The sequence below is a fragment of the Notamacropus eugenii genome, chromosome 3 (genome assembly GCF_028372415.1).
Source record: "Notamacropus eugenii isolate mMacEug1 chromosome 3, mMacEug1.pri_v2, whole genome shotgun sequence".
NCBI classification, from domain to species: domain Eukaryota; kingdom Metazoa; phylum Chordata; class Mammalia; order Diprotodontia; family Macropodidae; genus Notamacropus; species Notamacropus eugenii.
In genome coordinates, this window is record NC_092874.1 from 166,219,877 (window position 1) to 166,243,354 (window position 23,478).

Consider the following 23,478-nt stretch of genomic DNA (forward strand, 5'->3'; position numbering starts at 1 on the left):
TAACATCAGTTAGGATAATCACAATGACATCTTTAGCATGAGGGTCAAAGGGCCAAACAAAGTTTCCAGCATTAAATCCATGGATAACCTTGCACCCTTTTCTTTTGTTCCAGTTGGTACATTTGCCCAGGAATCAAGTGAACACAAACATATACCATAGCAGTCTGTTAAAAACATTAATAGGAAATCTAGTGTTCAGAATGAGGTAAGGATGGAGAGAAAACCTACATCAAGAGAAAAGGAAGGATTAACAAAGAGATAGGCTCTTGGCTTGGGAGGTATAGGGCCATTATAAATGACAACTGAGAAAAGGCAGAGTTGGGCAATTGTTATTTTGCTTCTGTTTTTTCTGTCAATGAGAATTAACTGTGAACTGGAAATGACGGAACAAAGATGGATATGTAAGGTGGACTGACTAGATCTTAAGGACCAGTCCTGAAAGCTGCCTGGCTTTAGTCTCTGTGACCAGCAGAATGACTCAGGGGTTTGAGGAAATGTTTTTGAGTTTACTGTGGAGCTGGAGGAACTGATGACTCAGGGGTTGCTGAGCCAGAAGTGAATAAGTACTCAAAAGTGGCAGCCCACCCTTTCCTGACTCTTTTTGTACTGATGGAGAGTGACATAGGAAGATTTGGAGTTACCAGGTGAGAGAACAACTGGCTATATTTCCCTGCCTACTGGCAATGTGTCCGTGAGCATAAGAGGCCACTGTTTCTTTTATGTTTGTTCTTTCCTAATCTTAGATGAATGAGTATTTTAAAATGGAAATGTCTAGTCATCTCTGTGAGTTCAAGAGTTCCAGAAATCTCTCTCAGTGAGCAACTAGAGAGTCCAATAGCACCAGAAGAGCAGTCATAGGAGTCAACAGATGACCAAGCAGCAAACTGGAGATGAACATGCCCAGCCACTGACCTTGTGCGCATTTCAAGGTCTAGAAAGATTACAGTGTGACAGCTGGTGTTGTGCCCTCCTCTCTCACCTAAGCAGAAGGCAAGGAGATAGTGCCAGAGTGCCTGGCCCAGCAGTAGGCAGTGACCTGTCCTAACAGGAGACCAGGTTGTCTCAGTGGTGGACTGACTCATCCAACAGAGATGTCATTCCCTGCAAGGAACTGGCCAAGAAACTGATGGGCATGACTCTTAGAAAGCTTCATGAGAACTCTGCAAAGGGAAAAAGAACTCACAGGATCAGAAGTCAGGAGGTATCCCTTTGACACATGCATTTTCCACAATTATACCTTAAGTTTGAGCTAAGGAACAGAAGATAATTCGACCTGGAGAAATGAAGACTCAGGTGGGATATATTAGCTGTGTCCAAATAAAGACATAGTGTGTAGGACACTTATTCTTGGCCCCAAAGGATGGCAGCTCGGAGACCAGTGTGAGAGTTGCAAAGAGGTAAATTTTAACAATTATCACATAATGGGTAGAGTGCTGAACTTGGAGTCAAGGATACCTCAGGTCAAATTCCCTCACACTTTCTGGTTGTGTGGTCATTAATGTCTCTCAACTTCAGAACCCTCCTCTGTAAAATGAGGTTAATAAGAGTACCTATATCCTAGGGTTGTTGGAGAATCAAATAAGATTACATGTGCAACACACTTTGTAACATTTGAATTAATATTTAAATGTTAGCTATGGTCATTATTATTGTTAAAAATGAAATGGGTTGGGGGTGGTGGAGCCAAGATGGCTGAGGAGAAAGCCATACATACTCTAGTTCTTCCTCTACAGCCCATAAAAAACCTGTAAAGAATGACTCAACAAATTCTAGAGCAGCAAAAGCCACAGAACAACAGAGTGAAGGAGATTTCCAGACCAGAATGACCTGGAAGGCAGACGGGAAAAGTTTGTTGCACAGGATGTGGAGCAGAGCACAGACCAGCCTTGGCTGTGTGGCACTGGGAGAAGCAGGATCAGAGCAGGCATCAGGGGCGGAATGCCCAGCAGTGGCCATGGTTCTCAGATCCCCCAACCCACAAATGCCAACGGCAGCTTAAAAGGTCAGTGAGAAGGCTTTTTCACCATGGTGACAAGGGAGCAGGGTCCTCCCCTAGCCCTGACCCTAGGCGGTGGCAGTTGACAGGCAGCAGTCAGCGTCCATTGTTGGACCCCTCAGCTTAAAGGCCCTGGGGGAATCGAGCAGCTAATCTGAATCTCAGCCCTGAGTGGCCACTCTGCCCCCCACCTAAAGCCTCTGGAGGAAGTGAGCAGCTGATCTTAATCTCACACTGAGTGGCAGCCTGGCCCTGGGAACCCTCCCCCTAAAGACCCTAGGGGAACTGAGCAGCTGATTTGAATCTCAGCCCTGAGCATGGTCCTGGGGCTTGGCAGAGCTGGAGGTCCCTGAGAAGTAAACTCCTCTCCCTTGATTGCGCCATCTTGGAGGAACTAAGAACTTACAGGTCCCCAGAGTATACCCCACTCTTGACAAAGGTCCCAAAAGTCAAGTAATTGGTTGGGAAAATGCCCAAAAAAGGGAGAAAAATAAGACTATAGAAGGTTACTATCTTTGTGAACAGGTATTTTCTCCCATCCTTTTGGATGAGGAAGAACAATGCTTATCATCAGGGGAAGACATAAAAGTCAAGGCTTCTGCATCCCAAACATCCAAAATAAATATGCAAATATGCAAAATAAACATGCAGGCCATTGAAGAGCTCAAAAAAGATTTCAAAAATCAAGTAAGAGAGGTAGAGGAAAAATTGAGAAGAGAAATGAGAGTGATGCAAGAAAATCATAAAAAGCGAATCAATAGCTTGCTAAAGAAGAACCAAAAAAATGCTGAAGAAAATAACACCTTTCAAAATAAGCTAATTCAATTGGCAAAAGAGGTCCAAAAAGCCAAGGAGAAGAAGAATGTTTTATAAAGCAGAATTAACCAAATGGAAAAGGAGATTCAAAAGCTCACTGAAGAAAATGGTTCTTTAAAAATTAGAATGAAACAGATGAAAGCTAATGACTTTATGCAAAACCAAGAAATTACAAAACAAAATCAAAAGAATGGAAGATAATGTGAAATATCTCATTGGAAAAACAACTGACCTGGAAAATAGACTTAGGACAGACAACTTAAGAATTATGGGACTACCTGAAAGCCATGATCAGAATAAAAGCCTAGACATCACATTTCATAAATTATCAAGGAAATCTGCCCTGATAGTCTGGAACCAGAGGGCAAAATAAATATTGAAAGAATCTACCAATCAACTCCTGAAAGAGATCCAAAAAGAGAAACTCCTAGGAATATTGTAGCCAAATTCCAGAGTTCCCGGGTCAAGGAAAAAATATTGCAAGCAGCTGGAAATAAACAATTCGAGTATTGTGAAAATACAATCAGGATAACACAAGATCTAGCAGCTTTTACATTTAGGGATCAAAGGATGTGGAATATGATATTCCAAAAGTCAAAGGAACTAGGATTAAAACCAAGAATCACCTACCCAGCAAAACTGAGTATAATACTTCAGGGGGAAAAAATGGTCATTCAGTGAAATAGAGGACTTTCAAGCATTCTTAATGAAAAGACCAGAGCTGAAAAGAAAATTTGACTTGCAAGCACAAGAATCGAGAGATTCTTGAATTGAATGAAAAGGTAAACAAAAAGAGAAATCACAAGGGATTTACTAAAGTTGAACTGTTTACATTCCTACATGGAAAGATAATATTTGTAACACTTGAAACTTTTCTCAGTATCTGGGTAGCTGCAGGGATTACACACACACACACACACACACACACACACACACACACGAGAGAGAGAGAGAGAGAGAGAGAGAGAGAGAGAGAGAGAGAGAGAGAGAGAGAGAAAGAGAGAGAGAGAGAGAGAGAGAGAGAGAGAGAGAGAGAGAAAGCACACAGGGTAAGTTGAATAGGAAGGGATCATATGTAAAAAAATAAAATTAAGGAGTGAGAGAGGAATATATTGGGAGGAGAAAGGGAGAAATGGAATGGGGCAAATTATCTCATAAAAAAAGCAAGAAAAAGTTTTGTCAATGGAGTGTAAAGGGGGGAGGTGAGAGGGAAAAAGTGAAACTTACTCTCATCACATTTGGCTCAAGGAAGGAATAACATGCACACTTAATTTGGTGAGAAAACCTATCTTACACTACAGGAAAGTAGGGGAGAAGGGGATAAGTAGGGTAGGGGGATGATGGAAGGGAGGGTAAATGGGAGGAGGGAGCAAATAGAAGTAAACACTCTTGGGGCAGGACAGGGTCAAAAGAGAGAATAGAAGAAATGGAGGGCAGGATAGGATGGAGGGAAATATAGTTAGTCTTACACAACACGACTATTATGGAAGTCATTTTCAAAACTATACATATATAGCCTATATTGAAGGCTATATTGCCTTCTCAGTGGGGATGGAGAGGGAGGGAAATAGGAAGAGGAGTTGGAACTCAAAGTTTTAGGAATAACTGTTGAGTATTGTTCTTGCATACGACTAGGAAATAAGAAATACAGGTAATGAGGTATAGAAACTTATCTTGCCCTACAGGACAACAGAGAAGATGGGGATGGGGATAATGGAAGGGAGGAGTGTTAGAAGGGAGGGCTGATTGGTGGAAGGGTAATCAGAATGCAAGGCATTTTGGCAGGGAGGAGAGAGATGGGGAAAAAATTTGGAACTTAAAATTTTGTGGAAATGAATGTTGAAAACTTAGAATAAATAAATAAAATTTAAAAATGAAATGGACTGCTTAAGAGATAGTGCATTCCTCCTCCTCTTTGAAGGGTTTAATCAGAGGCTGAATGTCCATTTATTAAGTATGATATAGGGAGCATCTCTTTCAGGTATGGGTTGGATGATATGATGACTGAAGTCTCTTCCAATTTTCAAATTCTATGATCGTGCAATTTGTAAAATGAACAAAAACTGAGACAAGCTTAAGAATCTGACACATAGGACAACTATGTCTTCATCTCAGAAGGTTTATTCACTTCACGTTTCCTTGAATCTCCTACTCAGATACTCGTGGGATTCTCCATAGCTTGCTGCTCACTATTACTAAGGTAAAGTGATGGAAGTAATCACTGAAAATTAATTTCCTAAAGTTATGTCAACATTATTCATCCCATGTGACAAAATAAAGAGAAACTGGGAGAAAATCTGAAGCTTGCTCCCACAAGGTTTGGTACTTTGTTTGTAATTTGCATGGGAGGAGAGAAAATGAATGGAATAAAGAAAATCACAGCAGACTTGTACCCAAGAGTCACACTGCTAGGCAACAGGTGAATTGTTGATAGAACCGAGACTATATTTCTCCCAATAACATAATGAGAGCAATCATAGAACACCAGAAATATAATATTTTCTCAAATCCTAAATCTGACAGAGGTCTTAAGATGTCATCTAATCCATTTCTTTTCCCCCAAGCAAAACTAGGGTCAACCGTTCCAGCAAAGTAACTAAGAGCTTTTCGGTTGAAGTTTCCAGAGCCTTCACAGCTTCCTTTAGCAATGAATCATAGTATCAAATGGCTCTTACACTCCAAACTTTCTTCCTGAGGTCTGACTGAAGTGTCTCCTACTGTGATCCATCAAATGCATCTGCTCAATAGCATGGTATTGCAGGGGAAAATCAATTCACTGTGATGTGCTAGGACCTCATTATCAACAATGCAATGTAGGTCAAATCCCATTACGATGGGCCCCGAGGAACTGCCCAGATTCTTCTGTGTACTGGAACTCCATTAAATATTACTTGACTTTAATTGGCCATAGGTTATGCTTTAGTGCTCTTTTTGTAATGGTATTTTACCTACATTGACATTTAACATCAACTATATGGCTCACAGCTGCTAAAACGATAGTTCCACGACATTTTTTAAACCTTTCCTTTGCATTTAGTTAAAATATCTCCTTCTAAAATATGTCTATATTTATGCTACTTTCGCATTACTATACCACCTGTTTAGCTCAAGAAGCAACTACTTTCTAAATAAGACCTTTCCTGATACTCCCAACAGGGAGCACCTCCCCCCCCCCCAAAAAAACTACATATTATAATAATAGCTAACATTTAGGTAGAGATTTAAGATTTGGAAAAACACTTTACATATGTTATCTCATTTGATCCTCAAAACAACCCTGAGAAGTAGGTGCTATTGTTATCCCCATTTTGCAGTTAGGAAACTAAAAGACTAGCAAAAGTTAAGTGACTAGCCTTAAGTTATTGATGAATGAAATCCTTATGATCAAATACATCCCATTTACACACAAATAAAAATGAAGGGATGAGAGGGGAAGGAAGGAAGGAAGGAAGGAAGGAAGGAAGGAAGGAAGGAAGGAAGGAAGGAAGGAAGGAAGGAAGGAAGGAAGGAAGGAAGGAAGGAAGGAAGGAAGGAAGGGAGGAGGGAGGGAGGGAGGGAGGAAGAATCTGACACAAAAGACAACTAACACAAGAGATTTTCATCTCAGAAAGCTTCTTCACTATGTTTGCTTGGATCTCCTACTCAGATATTTGTGGGATTCTCTGTAGCTTGCTGCTCAGGAAGGAAGGAGGAAAGAAGGGAAGAAGTAAGGGAGGGAGGGAAGGAAGGAAGGGGAGGGAGAAAGGGAGAGAGGGAGAGAGGGAGAAAGTAATCGAGTAATCTGGCACATTAGGTAGCCCTGGCTCTATAGTTAGATGACCTGGGTTCAAATCCTATCTCTTTCTACCTCTATGTTCCTGGGCAAGTATCATGATCTCCCTGAGCCTAAATTCCCTCATCCATAAAATGACTAAATTGTAGTGGTTGGTCTCTGAAATCCCTTCTAGCTCCAAATCTATGGTTCTGTGATCATTTAGGTAAACCATCCAATGTATTTATGGTCAAGTCTGCTTTCTTTTGAGTCCTAACACAAACCAATTTTCACACCATTATGAAGTCATAAATGTAACACTATTAAATATAAACAGGAATGATTTGTTTTCATAAAACTGAAATGAATATTTCAACTAAATATCCCTATGTTGTCAAAATAAAACAAATACCTGAGGGCTTCCTAATCCCACCCCTTGGTCTTTTCCTTTCTATCTTCTTTCTATCACATTGCTAGATTTGTTTTTTTTAATGCAGTTTTATTTTTCAAACCTAGGACTTCAGTCAATGTTGACTTTCTCTTTTAAATTATTCAGGCTGCTGGCTCTGTGCTCCAAATGCTCACTCTGTCTAGCTACAAGGCGGATAGCAAAATATGCACATATTTGAGACAGGACATCATAGCTTGCTAGCATTTAGCTACTTTGGCCCACAACTCAAAGTTGCCTGAAACAGATTGGCCATCAGCAAGTGTTTGTGAGGTGGTAACGTAAGGCTTAGACCTGAAGCTACCAAATCACTGAGGGTGGATGAATTGTAAATGAGCTTACAAATAGAGCCTCCTCTTCAATACCTCCCTTCTTTCTCCTTCCTATTCACAGGTGGCAACCATGATGTACTGTCACAGCTGCTACTGCACAATACACGAGTGGCTGACTGGAGTCGTGCTTAACCACCTCCCTGCTCTCTGGATAGACAAATTTGGCCTTTTTCCCTAGAATGGAGGTAGCTAAATGGCACAGTGGACAGAGTGCTGGGCCTGGAGTTAGGAAGACTCATCATCCCGAGTTCAAATCTGACCTCAGACACTTCCTGGCTGTGCGACCCTGGAAAAGACACTTAACCCTATTTGCCTCAGTTCCTCATCTGTAAAATGGGCTGGAGAAAGGAATGTCAAACCACTCCAATATCTCTACCAAGAAAACCCCAAAAGGGGTCACAAAGAGTAGGACGCAAATAAAAAAAAAAATGACTCCACAAACTCCACTGATGGCTGGACACTGCTTACAAAGCTGTTTGCTGTTTCAGTGCTTCTGCCTCTCAGCAGAGAGGCTTCGCATCACTCACTTGAGTAAAACTATCTATGTTACCAACAACTGGAATTCTGGTGCTAAGGGGTAGGAAGTGAATAGAAATCAAAGCTGGAAAAAAAGTCAAAGAGGGTCAGAGCTGGGGTGGGATCCCTTACAGGTTCATATAGTTCAGGACTGTCATGCCGCAGGTGATGAAAGAGAAGCTCAGTGAGTTTATATGACTTCTTCAATGTTTCAAAACAAGAGAGCCTAGTTCAGTTTTCTTTCCACTCCGCTATTTCCCTTTGGGCAATTACATGCTTTATTGATATATTTAGGTGATTTATTCTCTGGCCCCATCATGAGAATTTTGAACTCATAATTTCATGGGTAAAAGAATAGGAGTCTCTCTCTCTCTCTCTCTCTCTCTCTCTCTCTCTCTCTCTCTCTCTCTCTCTCTCTCTCTTCCTCCCTCCCTCCCTCCCTCCCTTCTCTCCCTCCTCTTCCCCCTCCATAGGGAGAGAGCTCCATAATGAAAAAAAATCAGAAGTAGGGAGAGACCTTGGAAAGACAAGAGTGTGTAACAAAATTAAGTTAACTATACCAGTCTTTTAGGGGAGAGAACTGAGGAAAAAAATAATAATTTGACATGACACAGCCAGAAGAAAACAATTCTAGCTTCTAAGTTTAACCGTATTTGAAAACAGGGACATAACTGAAGTGATTTTTTTCCATTTTCATTGAGTAAGAATATAAAGACCAAACTCAAATCAGGCTTGTTAACTTCTAGTGCAAGACTCTATCCCAGGGCAATGTTCTCCTGAACTGTGGCCTGAAAGAAATTTCTAGTAGCCTCTAGAACCTCTGTTCCCATTCCCCTTTTGTTTTCCTCTCACTTTCCTTCCATTCTCATGTTTTCTACTCAAACTCTTTTATTGAAATGTCTCCTTCCAAAATTACCAATAACCAAAACTAATTGCCTTATCTCCATTTTCATCCTACTTGAACCCACAGTAGTTTTGAATGTTACTGAGTACCAGCATCCTCATTAAATTCTCTCCTCCTTTAGTTCAAGCAAGGTCATTCAGTCCTAGTTCTCCTATCTTGCCCTTTACCCTCTCTATAACAGACTCCATTTCCTCTTCCAATCCCTAAAGGTCAGTGAACACCAAAGAGCAGATTCTTCTGCTTATCTCCTCCTATTCTCTCTCTCAGAGAACTCATTCACATTCAAGGCTTCCACTAGGATAGCAGAACCTACAGCTAAATGAGAAGCAGGTTGGCAGACTGGATAGAATTCTGGACTTGGAGTCAAAGAAACTTGGGTTTCTAGATTCTGCTTCAGACACTTGTTAACTGTGTGATACCAGGCAAGTCATTTAATCCTCTCTGTACTTCAGTTTCATCATCTGAAAATGGGGGAGTTGGACTGGATGGTGTCTAAGATCCTTTTCCAGATTGAAATTTTTTATCCTATCCACCTCTATCAATCTCAGCTTCATCATCTGTAGAATAGGGGAGTTGTAGAATAGGGGAGCCTTGATGGCCTCTAAGGCCCCTTTTGAGTATAGATAGATACACACACATACATACACATATACACACACATATATACACACATATATATATATGTATGTGTGTGATCCTATTCACTTCTATAGATTTCAGTTTATTTATCTATAAAATGAGGAAGTTGGATAAGATTTTCTCTAAAATTCCTTCTAGCTCTGAATCTGTTCTATAATGGAGACAGAGGAAAATAATAGTGAGGAATATTAAATATACAGACTCTACTTCTAGGTTTTGTGGATTGGTGGATATGAGTAAGAACTGCCAGCCCTGGAGAGTAAGTAGGTCAAGAGATATGATGTCGTCTGGAGAAAGTCAGGTTCCAATGCTAGTAGACAGAAATAATATGTAAAATAAGAAGAAATAAAGAAATTGTTAATAACATAGAAACTGAGAAGGAAGACGGTTGTGCTAAATATCTATGAGATTTTAGGGGAAAGTAGCAGGGAAAAGGAGATTTTTTTCCTCAAGCAAATAGCTTTTCAAATCTGAGAGATTAGATAAGAAAGACTGAGATTTTATTTGCCAAGACTAAGATTTTATTTACCATAGGACAGGAGAAATAGAAATAGGAAGTATCCTATAAATTAAATTTGCCTCACAGTCCTAATTACAACAATGGTAGAAGGAAAGGTTTTCGGGATGATGCCTTGAAAGGGGACATTTGTTTCGTACTGATGAAGGGAGAAGAATCAACCAGCAAGGGTCTGAAATGAAGGAGACTTTTACAAGTTTCCATTTTCAGATGGAGTCCTTCACATCTTTTAAAATATGAATATGTACCATGTTTCCTAGTGCTTCACTCAGTATCATCGACATTCATTAAAACTGTTCAATAAACTCCAATGATTCCCTATTACCTGCAGGATCATACATAAAATACTCTAATTGACTTATAAAATCCTTCATAACCTGACTCCTTCCTTCCTTTACAGTGGCACAGTGGACAGAGCAACAAGACTGGAATCAGGAAGAACTGAATTCAAACATGGCTTCAGACATTTATTATCCACAAGACCCTGGGCAAGTAAATAATCCTCCAAGGAACACATTGCATCATACTGAACTTCTACAAATAACACACCTCACATTGCCCAAGAAGAAACAGCTACAGGGCACTACAGATATTTCCCCTGGAGGAAAAAGAAATCAAGAAACTTGAAAACTCAAAGATGTATACATTAAAGAAATGATCATTATATTGCAACTACTGGATGAATTTAGTATTTCAGAATCTGAAACATTCCTACCTAAAAATCTCATTACTGATAGGTACCATAGTAATGTAAAATCTCCTCCATTCCCCAAATGATGCCCACTGCTAAAAGACAGTCAGGGTCCTTTCAAATGTATGTAAGAATTCCAAAAATAATTCTCCATCCCCTACATATGGCTAAAGAAGATTCAAGATCCTTTCAAATGTTTGTAAGAATTTTTAAAAAAAACTCTTAGTATGCAAGTCAACATACATATGTAAACAATGTGTTGTTATATAACACAAAAACACAATTAAGCAAATTAAAATTTGAAAGTCCATTCACAGAATTTTAATGCTAGAAGGGGCCCTGGGGTTTCTAGACTTATGTTTCCTTATCTGTAAAGTTAGGGAAATGAACTAGTTGCTTTTGAAGTGCCCAAAGTCAAACAACATGAATAACAAAGTTATTTGGTTGGGCAAAGAACTTCATTCCTTTTCCAAATTGTCAAAAAAAAAAAAAAATTGAGGGAAATTAAAGAAAAGGAAGTTGCTTGCCACTACAGCAGGAAGTTGATAAGAAAACTTAAGAAAAGGAATTCCTAACGTAAACTGTCTCCGCTTATGGCTCCACAGTGAGCGTCATAGATTTTTGAATTTCCCTCATCAATTCAACAGTCTTAATGAAGACAAAATTCCAAAAAAGGTTTCTACAAATGTATTTTCATTCGAGGTTGTGTTGGGATTACCAAAAGCAATTCTCTTACTGAAACCAACAACTATTTTCAAAGCTTCTGCCTCCCAGAACAAATCAAAGTCATCTCCTCTTCTTAGACCCTGTGAATTGTACCTACTTGGTGACCCAAAGAATTATATTTATTTTCTGAGGAAACATTTTAAAAAGTTTGTTATATTCATATTCCAAGCACCTAACACAGAGTTTGGTACATAGTAGGAACTTAATAAATAATTGTTGACTGACTGATTGGTTTTCACTCAAGTTGCTGGTCCTGACTTCATAAAATGAAACTGGTGAAATTATACAGAAACTAAAAGGTTTCATGAATATATTTCCTTAATTAAAAGAATCCCCATGTTTCTCTGTCATTTTAGAAAATACTAGAGATATAAAAATGATAGAGACTCATTGAAAATTAATATTAGCTTTTAAAATTAAAAATTGCATTTTCTAGGGCCTGCCACTTAAGAAGGTCTGGAAACTCAAGAAAGAGCAATCGCTAACCTGGAAAGCCTACTTGGTAGGAGTCATCTGTGTAATGAACTGAATGGGAAACAGTCTTAAAATATAATTTTAATCAAGTTCAATGTTTCCCCATTAAAAAGATTCATGAGGAACAGTCCCTTCCCTCCTCTGCCTCCCATCCCCTACAATTAATTCAGAGAATCATAGATCTTGAGTTGGAAGGGACATCAGGGGCCATCTAGTTCAACCCTTCATCTTCCAAATGAATAAACTAAGGCCCAGGGAGTTTATGTGATCTAAGATCACATGGGTAGTGTAGGTCAGAGGCAGAATATGAACCAAGGTCTTTTGTCTCTAGAAAAAGTGATCCTTTCACTTGACCACATTATATCCCCAGATGGAATTCTCCTAACCTAGACTGATAGGAGACGAAGGAAAAAATTCAAACCCCATGTTTGAAAGTATCCTTATCTTCTGGGCTAAAACTGATGTTAGGCACTATCAGTTTTACTGAAGGAAGCTCTAAACATGAAAGACTCCAAATCTCTTTGGGGTAGGCTTTTGTGAAAAGAGTTAGAATAAGGCAGGAAATCAAAATGTTTTCTCCTGCATCACTATACTGTGTCTAAAACATGGGCACTGACTCATTAGTCTATCCTACACACTTTTTCTCCTTGAATTTCACTTTACCACACACAGCCCAGCATGCCCAACATGGTGTCAATGAGTGGCACTCCCAACCATCTTAATGAGCCATCTAGAATCAAGGATATTCTATGGGTGGTAAAGATGGTGATCATCCATCAAATTTGATGATGACAAAACTTGATTATTTCATATGTGAAGCTCTCCTTAAACAAAAAATGAACCAGATTCATTAACTACTAACATTACACTACTGACATCTTGCCCATAGTGACCTTGAGGCCACATGTGGCCATCTAGATCCTCAAGTGTGACCTTTGACCAAAACTTGAGTTTGGCATGTGACATGTGGCCTCAAGGCCACAGATTCTCCACCTCCAATCTAGTATAATCCTTTCATTTTACAGATGAGAAAACTGAGGCTCTGAAATTAATCTATGACTTTGGATCAATGGCACACAGATATGTAATTAATCAATGACCTAAAAGTCGAGTCCCTAGATTCAATTCTCAAATCAAATACTGACCCTCACACATTGGGACAATTTCATTCAATAATGGAGGCCAGGGATAGAGTGATTACTTCTTTATATCCCTAGTGGATAATAGGCACTCAATTAACATGCTTAAACTAATGCCAAAGTACTAAGGAAAAGCAAGAGTGACTGAGCACAAGTTGCCTCATAATATTTTCTGTATTTGGAGGGAGGAGAGAACAAGTCTGCTTTAGGCAGCTAGATAGTGGATAAAGTGCTGGGCCTGGAGTCAAGAAGACCTGACTTCAAAAGATCTGTGGTATTAGAAAGCATAATGAAGCAGAACATTTTCTCTTGTGTTATGTTTTGTTTTGTTTGGGTTTTTCTCATGGTTTCTCCCATTCATTTTAATTCTTCCATGCAACATGACTAATATGAAATGTATTTAATAAGAATGTATGTGTAGAACCCATATAAGATTCATGCCATCTCAGGGAGGAAGGGAGGAGGAAGGGGGAGAAAATCTAAGACTTATGGAAGTGATTGTAGAAATCAGAAAAGAAGTAATTTTTTTTAAATGTTGCTAAAAAAAAAAAAAAGACCTGAGTTCAAATCCAGCCTCAGCCACTTACTACCTTACTAATCCTGAGCAAGTAAATTTAACTGTTACCTCAGTTTCCTCAACCGTAAAATACAGGTAATAATAGTACCTACTTCTCCGGATTGTTGTTAGTATTAAATGAAATAATATTTGTTAAACACTTAACACAGTACCTGGCACATAGTAGGTACTTAATAAATGAGTGTTTCCTTCCCTTCTCTAATCTAACTCACTACATGGTTCAAAACTAGGACGGAACATCTCCAAAATTGCTCTGTAGATAAAGCATTAAGGAAACAGACTGACTAAAAATTTGGCAGGTCTTTTGAAGTTTTCAGATGAAAGATTCCAAATAAATATAAAGTATTCAGACTTTTTTAAGCCATGATTATCATTATCCTTGATGTTTAAATGATGAGAAAAAAGAGGAAAGAAACAAAATGCGCTCATGAAGTGACATCTCCACTCACATTCAAATACTCACAAACATAACATAGTTTTTTAAAAAAACAAAGAAATTTATTATAAAAATATAAAATTTTAGAAATAGAAGGGTCAGTAGGGGTTCACCTAATTCCACTGCTCACCCAGTTCAATAATCCCTTAGAAAACATCTTTGACAAGTTGTTTCGATGCCTGGCTCAGATCAAGAGCTATTCAAAAACATAATGAGCTTCCTGGAAAGACAAGAAGTTCCCTACTCTAATGGTTAGAAATGTCTTCTTTAGAGGGGACTTATATTAAGAGGTAGCATGGAGTAGTGAACAGAGCACTAGCAATGGAGGCAAGAAGATTTGAATTCAAATCCTGCCACTGATAAACACTGGTTTGTATGACCTTGGGCAAGCCATTGAAACTCCTGGTGCTCTAGGCAACTTTCTAAGATTCTAAGTTGAAGAGAAGATGCCAACTTTCTCTAGCAGAGGAAGATTCCTCATCCTGGAGTTCTCTTTCATACCAGTGAAACAAGTCCAGTCAGTCCCTGTTCCTATGTATTGAATTTAAGTCTGTCTTCCTAGAATGTCTATCAAAACTTCCACCAATTGACTTGACCTGAATTAAATTCCTTAAATGTGTGAAAAGTAAGTATTTGAACTAAGAATAGAATCCACAAGCTCGACATGAAGTTTACAACTTCTTAGAGGCCTTCTCTGTGACTAAATGTCATTGGTCACATGTGCTGAGTCCCAGAATCATGGATTTACCCCCTGACCCTTTTTCTCATCTCATATATTAAGGAACTATAGATAATAAGCTCAATTCTTCTTCCATATGACAATCCTTCAAACATCTGGAGACTAGTAGCATGTGCCCTGTGTCATCTCTCCTCTTGGTCAAATGTTTCCAATGTTTTTAACTTATCCTTGTGTATATGGTTTATGGGGTCCTCATCATCTTGCCTGCCCTTCCCTGGATACACTCCAGTTTATCAATATCCTTTTGAAAATGAAAGGAACAGGAAACAATACTCGAGATGTGATCTGAGCAGAATACAACAGTGTTCTCTGCTCTGGATATTAGGCTTCTATTAATGCAGCCCAAGACCAAATTAGTTGTTTGGTTTTATTTGACAAAGGCTGACCAGTTGGCTCAATAATGACTTTGCAATCTTTTAAAACCTCAGAGTCCTTTTCATGTAAAGTGTTTTTAATCCGTTCTTGCTTATTTGTACTTGTGCAATTCATTTTTTAACCAAGTAGAACAATCTGTGACTATCATCTGAATTGTGATGTATTTCCCTAAATAATCCTTGATAGTAGCACATCCCCAAGATATGAGAGGGAATTTTCTCATCTCTCTGAGGGTAAGTTTCTTTATCTGTATCATGAGAAAAGTAGTGCTTTCCTAAGCTTTCTCATAGAGGCACTGTGTACGTGTGCTGTATATTCAGCAAGTGCTAATGTTAAATTATTTCATTACTGTTGGTATAGTTGATGAAGCATTGAATCTGTGCATCAGAAGACCTGAATTCAAGACCCATAGGTCCCTTCTGGCTTTAGATCTGTGTTCCTATAACTGTATGTTATTATTATTATCATTATTTATTATTTTTATTACTATTACTTTTAAACTGTTTTCATGCTAAATTTGTGATTGGTAATATTTTTGTTTACATCCAAATTACTTATTAATTACATAAACAAATGATTTACTTAGATGTCCACACAATACAGAAGGTTTATTGTACATTTATATGCCTGGAAGAATTTGTTTTCTCTAAGTCTGTCAAAAACTGTTTCTCCCTGATTATAAAAAAAAAAAAAAAAGGAAAAGGATCTAAATGTACAAAAATATTTATAGCAGCTCTTTTAGTGGTGGCAAAGGAAATTGAGGGGATATCCATCAGTTGGGGAATGGCTGAATAAGTTACAGTATATGATTGGGTTGGAATACTATCATACTATAAGAAATGATGAGCAATATGCTCTCAGAAAAACATAGAAAGACTTACATGAACTGATCAAAGTGAAAGAGCATTGAACACATTAATGACAATATTGTATGATGCTGAACAGTGAATGATTTAGCTATTCCAGCAATACAGTGATTCAAGATAATTCTGAAGAATTTATGATGAAAAATCCTATACATTCCCAGAGAAAGAACTGATGGAGTCTGAATGCAGATCAAAGCATACTTTTTTGTTTTACTTTATTTTTCTTGGGGTTTGTTTTTTTAGCTTGTGTTTTCTTTCACATCATAACCAATGTGGAAATGTGTTTTGAATGACTGCACATGTATAATCTATATTTTTAATGAGGGGAAGGAGAGGGAGGGAGAGAATTTGGAATTCAAAATTGTAAAAAGCTAATATTAAAAACTGTTTTTACATGCAATCGGGGAAAATAAAATACTAAATACATGTTTTTTAAGAAGTAAAAAAATAGTTTTGCTCTGTATCTTTCACTCCCTCACCTCACCCCATCCCTTCCCACCAGTTAGAGATTCTATGTGTGTATACACACACATAAATGTGTATATATGCACAAAAATTAAGCAATAAAGCATGTAGAAAAATCTAAGTCACTTTCAAAGGTTTGCTATACTATTTGCCATTTATTGATCAGTGGCTAGTGGGAGGATGAGACAGAATTTTTTGGAAAAGAGTTACCTTGTAGAAAAGGCTGGAAAGTAACCTAAAGAAATTTAAATAATATTGACTTTGAGAAGCGGTCTTCAAATTCAAATTTAAATGAAAGCAGAATGTCTCCTAAGGAAGGCAGTCATTCACTAATGATTTACCAGCTGAACTATAAATCTAAATTTCAACACAAAAAGGAAATATCATAAGCTTCCAATATTTCCCCTCCATTGTTCCTTTATTCTTAGAGGAACTCTGTCACTAGGGGCCATAAGTTCTGAATGTTTTCTTTAAAGTGGTATAATTCAGTCAAATTGTATATCCAAAGTCAAAGGTTAGAATCACTTCTATCCATCAAGATCTCTGGGCTTTTACAACCCTAAAACAAAACCCCCTTCCCATGGGCTACTCTAAGATGCCAAATAACTTGGACTGGGAAATAACAGAGCCAAAGTTATCCCATCAACTCTCCCTGGATGTCTACTAGATTTCAAGTAAAACAGAAACTCAAGTACTCTCTGGACCCAACCATATACCCAAACCCTGGTTAATAATCTCAGAACCAACCTGATCCCTGCACTCCCAGAAGTTCTTCAGATCCAGAATAACCTAGAACCAATCAGCAGAACACCTGAACTTGGGATTCCCCAAACATTCATACCAGTACCATCTTGTGGTGATTCACTCTGAGAATCTTGGCTGGAGGTATAATTGATTAAGCATTGGTCTTGAAACTCAGAAGGCTCAGATTCAAGATCAGTTCCAGTATTTATTAGCTGTGTGGCCCAGGGAAAATCATGTAACTTCGCAGAACCTGAATTTCCATATTTGCCAACTAACTATAATAATTCTCACACTACTGTACTTAACAAGAATGCTGTATGTAAATCACTCTAAAGTGGAGTAATGATGTGGTGGTAGGAAAAGTATTTTATATCTTGCTGTTCTTATGGAAAAGATGGAGAGATGTGGGTTAGACAATAGTACAATTAGATTGATTTAGAGTTAGTTGGAATCAAAGAGTAGTCATTAATGATTCAATTTTACCTTGGGAGTGAGTGGATTTCCAGTAGGGTACCCCAGAGGTCTTTGCTAATTTAACATTTTTATCAATGACTTGGTTACAAGTCATAGACAGTATCCTTATCAAATGTGCCAATGGTCAGAAAAAACTAAGCAAATTAGCTAATGCAGTAGATGACAGTCAGGATCCAAAAAAGATCTTGATAAGCTAGAATGTTAAACTGAACCAAATGAGATGAAATAGATTTCTCTCGGACATGATGACACACGCTTAGACAATAGTTTCTTTTTAAAATATCTGGGTAGAACAGAGTAGTGGCTCCCAGCTAGCAGGGAGGCTGAGACTTTCAGATCTCTTGAGCTCAGGAGTTCTAAGATGCAGCAGGCTAAGTTGATGAAGTGTCTGAACTAAGTTCAACATTTATAGCAAAATGGCACAGATTGGAAATAAAGCAAATCAAAGCTCCTATGCTGATCAGAGCGGGATTGGCTATGAACAGCTCCTGTACATTCAGACACCTGGAGGATGTAAAAAGACTTAGTCTCTTAAAAAAAATAAACAGCCAGACAGATAGATAGGGGATAGAAAGAAGAATGGATGAATAGATGGATGATAGATATAGATAGGAATAGATGTAGAAAGAAAGACAGATGATGGACAGATGATAGACAATAGTTTTAGATAGAAATAAATGATGATAGAGATAGATAGATAGATAGATAGATAGATAGATAGATAGATAGATAGATAGATGGATAGATGGATGATGGATGGATAAACAAAATTCAAGGTTAATATGAGCCAACAGTATGATGAGACACTTGTTAGAATGGAAAACATCCAAAGAAAAACATCCAGAATGATGAAAGCCCTTTAGTCTATACCATGCACAGACAGATTTAAACAGAAAGGTTTAGCCTGAAAAAGAGAAGGCAAAGGAGGGATGCAATACTGTCCTGTAATACATCTAAAGCTGTCATCTGGAAGAACAACTAGATTTGATCCACTTGGTCTCAGATCTAAGAGCAACAAGTAGAAACTGCAAAAATGCAGATTCAGGCTTGACATGAGGCAAAATGTCCTAATAATTAGAGCTTTCAAAAGTTTAAAAGGTCAACATTGTGGCCTCACTGAAGATATTCTAAAGAAATGAACATAGATACACAACCAACTCAGATTTTAAAATTAAAAAAATATATAGAAAATGGAATCAAGGGTTGGCAAGAGTGGAGGAACAAACAACATTGCACAATTCTGTAAGAATTAGTCATGAATGCAAAAAGCTTGGAATGAGCTGTCTTTCAAATAATGCTAATGACAATGAAGTTGGTTCTGTTGTTGTTGTTAGCAATATTCAGGAAAAGTAAAACATCAAAGAGAAGGGAGCACAGCATAGGGTGCTTGAATAACTCATAATTCACAAAGGAAAGCAGGCAGAACTACTTAAATTTGTTTTCCTACTTCAACAAGAATACTCTTTGAACTAGAGCAAATGAAACAAACATAATTAAAGGGCAATGGATATTCAATATAAGTAAAGCGATAGTAAGAGGACATTTAAGTGGCTTTTGATGAACTCAAGTTAAGCAAGTTCAGATGAACTCAAGGCAGCATAGCACCATGGAAAGAGTTCTGGAATTAGTCTAAAGTCCTGGGTTGAAAGTCTAATTCTGCCTCTCACTACCTGAGGGGCTTTGGGCAAGTCACAGATCTTTTCAGAACCTCAGTTTCTCCTTATATAAAATGAGGGGGTCAGCCTAGACAAGCAATAAGGTCTCTTTCAGTTCTAATTCTATAACCATTTAGTCCAGGTTCATTTTACAGAGAAGAAAATTATAACTGAAAACATTCAACAATTTGCCCAAGATCACAACCACCCTGTCAAAAAAAAGAAGGAAATGACTTCATTTCCCAGATATTTAGAGAAATGAGTTAAATTTATAAGAATACCAGTGATTCTCCAATTCATAAATGAGGAAAAGATATGAAAAGGCAATTTTTAGATAAAGAAATCAAAGCTATCTATAGTCATATGAAAAATGTTCTGAATCACTATTGATTTAAAAATGCAAATTAAAACAACTGTGAGGTAATACCTCCCACCTATCAGCTTGGCTAATGTGACAGAGAAGGAAAATGATAAATGTTAGAAAGAATGTGGGAAAACTGGGACATTAATGCACTGTTGGTGGAGTTGTCAACTGAATCCAACCACTCTGGAGAACAATTTAGAACTATGCCCAAAGGACAATCAATCTGTGCATACCCTTTGATCTAGTAATGCCATTTTTAGGTCTATATCCAAAGAGATCATAAAAAGGGAAAAATGACTTACATGTGCAAAAATATGTATAGCAGCTCTTTTTGTGGTGACAAAAAATTGGAAATTAAGAGAGGATGTCTATCAACTGGAGAATGGCTGTACAAGTTGTGATTTGTGATATGTTGGATTACTATTATGCTACAGGAAGTTATGAGCAGGCAGATTCAGAAAAACTTGGAAAAACATACATGGACTGATGAAAACTGCAATGAGCAGAACCAGGACAACACTGTACATGGTAACAGCAACATTGTGTGATGATCAGCTATGAATGACTTAGTTCTTCTCAGAAATACAATGACCTAAGACAAGTACAAAGGACTCCTGATGGGAAATGCTGTCTACATCCAGAGAAAGAACTGATGAACTCTGGATGCAAATTGAAGCATACTATTTTCATTTTTTTGTGTTTTTTTTAGTCTGTTTCTTTTTTCACAACATGACTAATATGGAAATTTGTTTTATATGACTTCACATATATATCCTATATCAAACTGCTCACCATTTTTGGGAGGAGAAAGGGAGGGAGAGAGGAAAATTTGGAATTCAAATTTTTTTTAAAAATGAATGTTAAAAATTGTCATTACATGTAATCGAATAAAAATAAAATACCATTTAACAAATAAAACACTACATAAGAGCTTTTAGAAAAAAGGAAATGACAGTCTGGTATGAGTCATTTTTGATGAAGCCATCACTGTTCACTCTAGTCATTCCTTCCTTTTTTAAATGTCTGTTAACCAATATTAGAGATGAATACAAACCAGGTTTGTGCTCTGCATTCCTCCCTGTGTCCCCAAGTGTCCACTGAAGACCATCTGCTCTTGTAGAATAAATGAATTCCTGAAATAAACATTACCTTAGGGATCATTTGGCCTAAAACTTCATTTCACAGATGTAAAAACTGAGTTCTTACCCCAAAGAAGGATAAATGACTTGATCAAGGTCACAACAATAAGCCAGTGACAGAGCCAAGATTTGAATACATATATTTTTACTTCACTTGATGCTATTTCTACTACACCACAATGACTCTGGCTTCACCACAGTGCTTCCACTTTATCCTTGGTGACTCATGCACAGCACTGAGTTTTCAATATCTCAGCTTTTGTTGGCAATATGGCCTTGTTTTAATTTCTAAAATCATGTACATGACACCATCCAGGAGGTACAAAGAAACCTCCCCCAACATAATTCTAAAGGGGAAATAATTAGAATGAAAAATGTTCACCCATAGCAGTAAATTCACCAGAATTATACTAAGCAAATATTATTAAATGAAATAGTCTATCAATTATCATCCTGATTATTAAAATATGCAAATGAAATCTGAGGCTATAAGAACAGGTTCTTCAGATGTCAGCAGAAAACTGGGTCAGTCTCCATAATCACACAGTCTGGGTCTCTTCTATCTTCATCTGCTTATTAGACATATAAAACACATATAATACAAACAATCTAACTAGCTTTTATCATCATTCATTCACCCAACAAACATGCTTTCAGACTGTACACAGTTACAAAGCACTGTTCTAGAAACAGAGATGACAATTAATATAACATTTTACATTTCCCCACAAGAATTCAAATTGATATGTCTTTAAGATTGACGCAAACCCTGTAAAACCCATACTGCAAATTTATTATCCCTATCCAACAAATGAGGAAATTAAGACTTAGTATTTGAACCCAAGAGTCTCACAATAGCTGCTGGCACAGTGGAAAGAACACCGAATTTGGAGTCAGGAAGACCTGAATTCAAATCAAATCTCAAACATTTCCTAACGATGAGACCATGGGCAACTCACTTAACCTCTGTTTGCCTCAGTTTCCTCTTCTGTAAAATGGAAATAATAATAGCACCTACCATCCTTTCAGGGTTGTTGTAAGGATAAAAATGAGATAGTATTTGTAAAACACTTAGCAAAATACCTGGCACATAGGAGGTATTTACTGAAGTCTTGTTTCCTTCTTATGCGTTCATGCCTCTCAGAGATAAATAAGATAGAGCCCCTGCCCACAAGGAACTACTGTGCTTGTTAATGTACCTGGGTACTGAAAAAATGGTATAGTTATAATTATAATGCTTAATAAATGCTTATTGATTACTAAAGAAATCAGTAGTTCAACAGCTTCTAGAATCACAGGATGCCATAATTTAAAAGGATCTTAAAGACAAGCCTCAGATACCTCAAAATATATGTTTGACTAGATGATTTTGATCCTTTCATTATGTGATCCTTTCATTATACCAATATGTGTTAATATGTGATCCTTTCATTATACCAATGTATCTGGCATTTACATAACACTTTAAGATTTGCAATATTTTGAGTATATTTAGAGTTAGCAGAGTTAATAACTACAAAGACTTAGGTGCAAATTCCCCACTCTGAAACTTAATGCCTACATGACTAAGTATGTTATTTAACCTCTTGGTGCCCATTGGCAAACACAGAAACCAGATTAAAATGTAATTGGGATATATTTAACAAAACAAATCAAAATACAATACAACACAGCTAATGGTAATTTGTGGTTTTCTAAGTTCACCCATACGTATTACCTAACATCCCCTTTTCTCTTTCAGTTTGACACCACAGGTTTTGAAACTTACAAATTACAGAGATGTGCCCCTCAAGCAGTAGAATGAGTCTCCTCATTTAAGTGTTCCCTGTATCAAGGAAATCAAAGGTCCATTCACTACTATGCTTCCAGATGTTGTCTAATTAGATCCTCCCAACAACAAAGTAGATTTTATCCAACCTCCTCAGCTTATAGGAAACTGAGACCCTAAAAAACTTGAGTAGCTTTTCTAAGATCATATACCCAGAGGTAGTGTTGTAGTTTGGGGGGTAAAAAAAAGTCCGGCCCCGAGAATCAGGAGATAAGAGGTCTCCGGCCTGTTCTGTCACTCACTAACCAACTTTCCTTAGAGTTTGAGAACCATATTTTCATTAGGGCATGCAATACACTGGTCAATATCCTTCTGCACTGTGGAAGAACTGAATCATCTCACACTGTGAAGATTCACTCTGCCACCATGCTCATTACATTACAGAGAAAAGTCTACCTTTCCCACATAACAAGGTTATCATTGCTACATTGTTTCAGTGTAGATCTGACCCAGAGAATGTCACAACACTGGGATGATGCAGCATGGGCCAGCACAGAGACATACAGAACATGCCAAATTCAGCTGAGAAAATCACACAAAAACAACTTTATTATCTCTCCTACAGGTAGATGGAAGAACACTAACTATTCCCATGCAATTCAAAAGGTCACGTTGAAAATCTAGGATTCAAATGGAAAATTTAACTGAAATTCCCACAGGCAATCAGCCTGCTCATTATGGGCTTGTTGAAAAAAGCAATTGCTCTAATTTTTTTTCTTTGTCTATCTCTAGTTCCTTGCACAGCACTTGGCACAGTTGTAGTTGTTCAGTTATTTCAGTCATGTTTGACTCTTTCTGAGTCCATTTGGGGTTTTTCTGGCAGAGATATTGGAGTAGTTTGCCATTTTCTTCTCCAGCTCATTTTAC

General features: G+C 37.7%; 1 protein-coding gene across 2 annotated transcripts in view; it reads right to left on the reverse strand.

The window, feature by feature from the left end:
- The window catches only part of ELAPOR2 (endosome-lysosome associated apoptosis and autophagy regulator family member 2), a 203,285-nt gene that overhangs the window by 134,898 nt on the left and 44,909 nt on the right, over window positions 1–23,478 (reverse strand). The window lies entirely within an intron of this gene.